At 46.5% G+C, this 7788-nt stretch overlaps 1 long non-coding RNA gene across 3 annotated transcripts in view; it reads left to right on the top strand.

Annotated features, from left to right (window-relative positions):
* Positions 1-7568: 7568 nt before the first annotated feature.
* The window catches only part of LOC144222551 (uncharacterized), a 9167-nt gene continuing 8947 nt past the window's right edge, over positions 7569-7788 (top strand). For all 3 annotated transcript variants that reach the window (XR_013332427.1, XR_013332426.1, XR_013332425.1), the window contains exon 1: positions 7569-7623. This is a non-coding gene — a long non-coding RNA (uncharacterized LOC144222551). The remainder of the gene's footprint in view (positions 7624-7788) is intronic.

Below are 7788 nucleotides of genomic sequence, written 5' to 3'. Positions count from 1 at the left end.
TCCTGGGTTTAGGAAGGCATGCGCCGAGGGTTAGCCTCCGCCCGGGTGGCCTCGCGGCACACATCTCGGCCTTATCGCGACCTCTAACAGTGGTTTCGAGCTGGCTGAGCCGTGCTGGGCGGGAAGGGATGGTGGTGGTGGAGGAAGCAGGAGAGGGTGGCCAGGGCTGCGCTAGGTGGGTCCGGTACATCTAGGCAAGAGGTTGCTCATCAAGGTCTAAGCTGACTAATTTCAGGATAACCTTTTACTTGGCTACTAGAAATCCCAGACTGACTTTTAGCCCGCTTTGCAAAATGTATAGGAATTGATGACATGCCTTTTGGAGGTTAATGATCCCCGCTTTCATGTGTTTCTTCTCCACATTTAAAAACAAAAAATTCTGGGACGCCTGGGTGGCTCAGTCGGATGACCCTCCCACTCTTGATTTAGTCTCAGGTCCTGATCCCAAGGTCGTGGGAGCCCCACGTGGGCTGTGTGCTAAGCGTGGAACCTGCTTAAGATTCTTTCCCTCTGCCCCTCTCCCCTCCTGCTTGTGCGCTCTGTCTCTAAAATAAAAAAAAAATAAATTAAAAATCCTCTATGTTTCTTTGCAGTCGCCTCAAGCCGTTTTGCACCAGTAGATTAATGTAAGGGTTTTTAACCTGGGGTCCACAAATGGTCTGTTTATAGAATTCACAGGGTACATGAACTTGGATGGGGAAAAAAAATCACAACTTGTTTTTATCAACCTGTCTGAAATTTAGCGCTTTCTTTATTTACAAAGGTGGGCAACAAACTATAGTGGTGTCAATAGTTCCCATGACTTTGTCACCAGTAGAAATCAAAGATGGTTTCATATCACATTGCAGTTGATGCAGATGTTGAAATAGCATTTACACATTGATCACTTGTTTGAAATTATAGTACAGTTGACCTTCAACAACATGGGTTTGAACTACATGGGTCCACTTTTATGTGGATTTCTTCGATTAATACAGGACACGACTATAAATACTTTCTTTTATGATTTTCTTACTAAACTTTTCTCTGGCATGCTTTATCATAAGGATATAGTATATAATACATATAACGTATAGAATATGTGTAAATCCAACAGTTGGTGTTATCCGTAAGGCTTCTGGTCAGCAGTAGGCTATTAAGTTTTGGGGGGAGTCAAAAGTTACATGTAGATTTTCCACTGCATGGGCTCGGCATCCCTAACCCCTGCATTGTTAGAGGGTAAACTGTAGTTATTAGACCCATAAGTAGAACTGTGTTAAGAAGCCCATATGTCCTGGGCGCTTGGGTGGCTCAGTCAGTTAAGCACTGACTCTTGATTTCGGCTCAGGGTGGGATTGAGTCCCGAGTCCAGCTCTGTGCTGACAGTGCGGAGCCCTGGGATTCTCTCTCTCTGCCCCTCCCCTGCTTCTCTCTCTGTCTCTCTCTCTCCCCTTCTATCAAAATAAATAAATAAGTTTTGGGGGCACCTGGATGGCTCAGTCGGTTAGGCATCCAACTTCAGCTCAGGTCATGATCTCACAGTCTGTGAGTTCGAGCCCCATGTTGGGCTCTGGGCTGACAGCACAGAGCCTGGAGCCTGGATCCTGCTCTCTCTGCCCCTCCCTTGCTCACAGTCTGTCTCTGTCTTTCTCTCTCTTAAAGATAAACATTAAAAATATTTTTTTAATGAAAAAGTAAACTTTAAAAAGTAAAAATTGTTTTAAAAATGGGGAGCCTAGGTGACTCAAGTCTCTTAAGCGTCCAACTCTTGATTTTGGCTCAGGTCATGATCTCGAGGTTCGTGGGATCTAGTCCCCAGTCAGGCTCTGCGCAGACAGTGTGGAGCCTGCTTGAGATTCTCTCCGTCTCTCTCTCTGCCCCTACCCCACTTGTGTGCAGTCTCTCTGTAAATAAATAAACAAACCTAATTTTTAAAAAAGCCCATATGTTATTACAGCACACATTTCTTTTAGAAAATATTTTGACAACTGTATTACAGTGTAGTTTTCTTTGTAATCCTATGTACTCTGTTTCATGTATTCAAAAACATTCTGAAAATAAACTTCATCTGACTGCCAAAGGGTTCCACAGCACAAAAATGGTTAGGAATCCCTATATTGGAGTATTGTGACAGATGGTGGATCAAACTACGTAGGAGACTTTGGAAATCGTCTGGCAAGAAATGATGGCCCATAGGGCGGCTGGCTGGCTCAGGCCGTGGAGCATGTGACTCTTGATCTTGAGGTTGTGAGTTGGAGCCTCACGTTGGGTGTAGAGATTACTTAAAAATAAAATCTTAAAAAAAGAAATGGTTCAAAGTAAAGCAGCCTCCAAGATGTTGAATAAGAAGAAAGAAAATCAAGAGATGATTATAACAGTAACAGGACTTGGTCCAAGTTTCTGTTTTGAGCAACTGGATGCTGGTGGCTTAAGTCTAGAGAGGAAATAGTAGACAGTAGGAAGCTTGAGTCAATTTAATAACCATTTTTTACAATGTATCTATTTTGAGAGAGAGTGTGATTGTGCACGTGCCCTCGTGGGTGTGGTGCGAGGAGGGGAGGGGCAGAGAGAAGGGGAGAGAGAATCCCAAGCAGGCTCCAAGTTCAGCTCGGAGCCCAGTGCAGGGCAGGGCTCGATCTCATGGACTGTGAGATCATGCCCTGACCCGAAATGGAGAGTCAGCCACTTAACTGACAGAGCCACCCGGGTGGCCCTAATAACCATTTTTTAACAGCAAAACTTTAGTTACTTAAATCCCATCCAGTTTTTAAATTCAGACCCTCATCCAGATCATTTTATGTTTAAGTGAGGTGAGTCCTTAGGCTTCTTAACCTGGATTTTTATTCTTTATTTGAGAGCCCGTATCTGGTTTTTGGTGGCCCAGAGGAGCAGCAAATAAGCCTTTAGTTGCTGAATTAAACCATCAATATCATCGATATAGCTACCATTTACCTGAGGTTTAGGATGCGACGGACACTGCTAAGAGCTTATAAAAATCATCTTTTTTTTTTCCTTTTTAAACTGCTTTATTAACTTCACAATATATAGTGAGCATCTTGCTGTATGTACAATAGGGTAAAACTCCCCTGCTGACAGAATCTTACAGAATGGGTCAAAATGGAACATTCAGTTAGAAGCTGGTAACAGGAGACCTGCAAGAGGCATGGAACACCAAATGGCTTACAACAAAGGTACATTGAGAATGTGTAAGGCGAGGAAGTAGGACTGTCTTCCTATTAACTTTGGGGAAAACAGGATTTACAGGGTGAGGCAAAACTCATCCTGATGGCCCTGGCGAGGAGGGTCATTGCTAACCGCCAGCAGACCATGACCAAATTNATTTAAAAGCCAGGACTCTTTTTTTTTTTCCATAAAGTTTTTTTTAATGTTTTTTATTGATTTCTGAGAGAGAGAGGGACAGTGTGAGCAGGGCAGGGTCAGAGAATAGAGGGAGACACAAAATCTGAAACAGGCTCCAAGCTGTCAGCACAGAGCCCGACGTGGGGCTCGAACCCACGAACCGTGAGATCATGACCTGAGCAGAAGTCGGACGCCCAACCGACTGAACCACCCAGGTGCCCTAAACGTCGGACTCTTGATTTTAGCTTAGGTCATGATCTCACAGTTCATGAGTTCAAGCCCTGCATCAGGCTTTGCGCCGACAGCGTGCAACCTGCTTGGGATTCTCTCCCTCCCTCTCTCTCTCTCTAACCCTCCTCCACTCACTCTCTCTCGGTCCTCCCTCTCTCAAAAGAAATAAATTGGGACGCCAGACAGAAAAGGAGACAGAGAATCCCAAGCAGGCTCTGAGCTGTCAGCACAGAGCCCAAGGCCGGGCTCGAACCCAGGAAACCTGGAGATCATGACCTCAGCCGAAACCAAGAGTCCCACACTTAATCAACTGAGCCACCCAGGCGTCCCACCATATTCTTTTCTGTCACCCTCACTCTGCAAGTCTCCATGCCATGCCCCACCTAGACTACAGGATGGGCTGGGAACACGGAACCACCTACAGCTTCTTCTAGGCACATGATAGTCTCCAGCTTCCAAAGGAAGGGCCAAGGGCTCTCCTTTATTAGCAACTTGCTCCATTTCACCCTTTTGTTTTCTTTTCTTGGTTGTTTTCCACGTTGAGACTTTGTTACTGCTTGTTCCTCTTTGGATGCCGTAGCTCTTGGGTGCATCCTTGTGGTCACCTGCCTGTCTCGATTCTCCCAGGGAGTGTGCCATCGCAACACTTACACCTGCCCANGGAGACACAGAATCGGAAACAGGCTCCAGGCTCTGAGCTTTCAGCATAGAGCCTGATGCGGGGCTCGAACCCACAAGCTGTGAGCTCCTGACCTGAGCCGAAGTCAGACGCTTCACTGACTGAGCCATCCAGGTGCTCTTCATCTTTTTAATTCTTACAGCTTTATAGGGCAATCTTCATTCTACCGGGTTTTCCCTTTGCCTTGCATGCTACCCTTTCTGAGTTTCTTTTGCTGATTCTTCCTTACTTCAATTCCTTTTTAACATTGGAGGGCCCCAAGGCTCTGTTTTGGACCTCTTCTTTTCTTTCTTTTTTAAAAAACTTTAAAAAGTTTATTTATTTGAGAGAGACAGCGAGAGGAGGAGAGGGGCAGAGAAGAGAGAGAGAATCCCAAGCAGGCTCCCCACTGTCAGCACAGAACCCAATGTGGGGCTCGAACTCACAAACCCATGAGGCCATGATCCAAGCTGAAACCAAGAGTCAGATACTTAACCAGCTGAGCCACCTAGGCGCCCCTGAACCTCTTGTCTTTTCTATATACACTCCCTGCTTTGGCGATTTCATCCAATATCATGGCTCTAAATACTCTCTTGGTTGAAGACACCCAAACCTATATCTCCGGCCTTGACCTCCCCTGAGCTTCTACCACCTTCCCAGCATCCACTGGGATGTCTCATTGATGCCTTAAACGTAGTATGTCCCAAACAGAACTCCTAACTGGGTCACTCGAAGTCCTCCCCATCACAGCAAATGGCACCTCCATTCTTCTCGTCGCTTCAGCCAAAATTTATCTTCCACTCTTCTCTTTCACATCCTGCATCTGGTTTGTCAGCAAATCTGGTCAGCTTGACTTTGAAATTGATCCTGATCCTGAGGACTTCTCATCACCTCTACCCTGGTCCGAGCCACCCTCTCTCACCTAGATTGTTTTAGGGCTCCTCACTGCTCTGCCTGCTTGGTGGCTTCTCTGCAGCAGCCAGAGCGACCCTTTCAAGACCTCAGTCAGGGGCGCCTAGGGGGCTCAGTCAGTTCAGCGTCTGACTTCGGCTCAGGTCATGATCTCACAGTTGGTGAGTTCGAGCCCCACGTCGGGCTCTGTGCTGACAGCTCAGAGCCTGGAGCCTGCTTCAGATTCCGTGTCTCCCTCTCTCTCTGACCCTCCCCTGCTCACACTCTGTCTCTCTCTCTCTCTCAAAAATAAATATTTAAAAAAAAAAGATCTCGGGCAGATCATGGCACTCCTCTGCTCAACGCGCTCCAATGGCTCCCCATCCCTCTCCTAATAAAAGAAAGTACAGGGGCACCTGGGTGGCTCAGGCTCTTGCTTTCAGCTCAGGTCATGATCTCACAGTGGTGAGATCAAGCCCTGCATCAGGCTCCACACTGAGCGTGGAGCCTGCTTGAGATTCTCTCTCCTGCCCCTCTCCCCCTGCTCACATGTGCTCTTTCTCTCTGTCAAAAAAATAATAATAAAAAGATAATAAATTTAAAAAGGGCGGAGGCACCTGGGTGGCGCAGTTGGGTAAGTGCCTGACTCTTGATCTCACCTCAGGTCATGATCTCGTGGTTCGTGGGTTCTAGCCCCATGTAGGGCTCTGTGTTGATGGCATGGAGCCTGCTTGGGATACTGTCTCTCCTCCTCTCTGCCCCTTCCCCACTGCTCGCTCGCTCTCTCTCAAAATAAATAAATTAAAAAAAAAAAAGAAAGCACAGGAATTTGCAGTGGCCTCGAAGGCCCTACCCAGTTGGTTGGACATTAGTTCTCTTACCCAGCCTCCCGCTCTTCTCTCTCACTTTGCCAAAGCCTCACTGACCTCCTTGCTCTTCCTTAAACACACCAAACACAGCTGTCTTCACGGCCTCACACTGGGTGTTCTCCCTCCCTGGGACTCCATTCCCCCAGGTATCCCACGTCTCGCTTCCTCACCTCCTGCAAGTCAAGGCTCACATGTATCCATTTAAGAGACACCATTCCCCAAACACTGTGTACCCTCATGCCCTGCTTTTCGTGATGACATTTATCAGCATCTATCATGTCATATTATGTATTTGTTTATTGTCTAATTCCACACTGGAATTGAGCTCAATGAGGGCAGAGAGATTCTTTTAAATATTTTGAAATAATCAGGGATTCATAAGAAGTCACAGAAACCTACGGAGAGATCCTGTGCACCCTTCACTCGGCCTCTAGCATTAATGTCTTGCGTTACTATCATATGATATCAAAGCCAGGAAACAGACATTGAAACAATCCAAAGAGCTTCCTCAGATTTCACCAGTTAGATGTGTACTTATCTGCGTGTGTGCAGTTCTATAGTTCTATCATATTTGTAACTTCGTGGTTGTGTGTGTGTGTGTGTAGTTCTATATTGTTTAAAAAAATTTTTTTTAATATTTATTTATTTTTGAGAGACAGAGACAGGGAGTGAGCAGGGGAGGGGCAGAGAGAGAGGCAGACACCATGTGAAGCAGGCTCCAGGCTCTGAGCTGTCAGCACAGAGCCCAACATAGGACTTGAACTCATGAGCCCAAGTCAGATGCTTAACCAACTGAGCCACTCAGGCACCCCAGTAGTTCTATATAGTTTTATCACATATGTAGCTTCATAGAACTGCCACCGCAGTAAAATCTAGAACTGTACCATTACCACAAGCCTCCACAAAGGCAGGGCTTTTGGGTCGCATTTGTAAGCTCCTGTACCCCCAGCACCAAGACCCAAGCCTGACACAGAGTAGGCCTGGGTACCTGTTGAACTGAAGAGGCACCAAGTGCAGTGCTGACAGACTGAAACCAGGACTAGCCGAGTGTGAACGCTACCAGCGCAACCTACTAGCTAGGGGACGTTGGATACATAACTCAGCGTGTCTGTGCCTTAGTTTCCTCTTCTGTAAAATGGGGATAAATAATATTACTTAACTCACAGTGCCATGGTGAGGATTCAGAGTCGCTGTTAAGATATGTTAAGCACACAGTAAGGCCTGAGTTAATATATACCGGGCACATGATAGCCACCAGCTCAGTAAACAGCGGCCAGTATTACTTTCATTCCCTTGTATGGTAACAGGGCAGATAGTGCTAGGAAGGAAATAAACTATTACAAGAATATTGAAGGGGCTCCTGGGGCACCTGGGTTGCTCAGTTGGTTGGGTTCTGACTTTGGCTCATGTCATGATCTCACCGTTTGTGAGTTTCAGCCCTGTTTGGCTCTGTGCTGACAGCTTGGAGCCTGGAGCTGCCTCGGATTCTGTGTCTCCCTCTCTGTCTGCCCCTCCCCTGCTCATGCTCTGTCTCTCTAAAATCAAAATAAACTTTTTTTTTTTTTTTTTACATATTGAAGGGGTGCGGATTGCCAGCGAAGGGGAAGAGATGGGATTTGAATCCAGCCGTAGAAGGTGAGTGGTGGTGTTATGGGCTGCATTGTGTTCCCCTAAAATTCATATGTTGAAGCCCTAACCCCAGTATGTCGGAACGTGACTATTCGGAGGTAGGACCTTTACAGCGGTGATTAAGTTGAAATGAGGCTTGCTACTGTGGGCCCTAACTAGAGACACGAGAGA

The sequence above is a fragment of the Crocuta crocuta genome, unplaced genomic scaffold (genome assembly GCF_008692635.1).
Source record: "Crocuta crocuta isolate KB4526 unplaced genomic scaffold, BGI_CrCroc_1.0 scaffold944, whole genome shotgun sequence".
NCBI lineage: Eukaryota > Metazoa > Chordata > Mammalia > Carnivora > Hyaenidae > Crocuta > Crocuta crocuta.
Note: the sequence above shows the minus strand (reverse complement) of the source record. Positions and strands in the feature narration are given on the sequence as shown.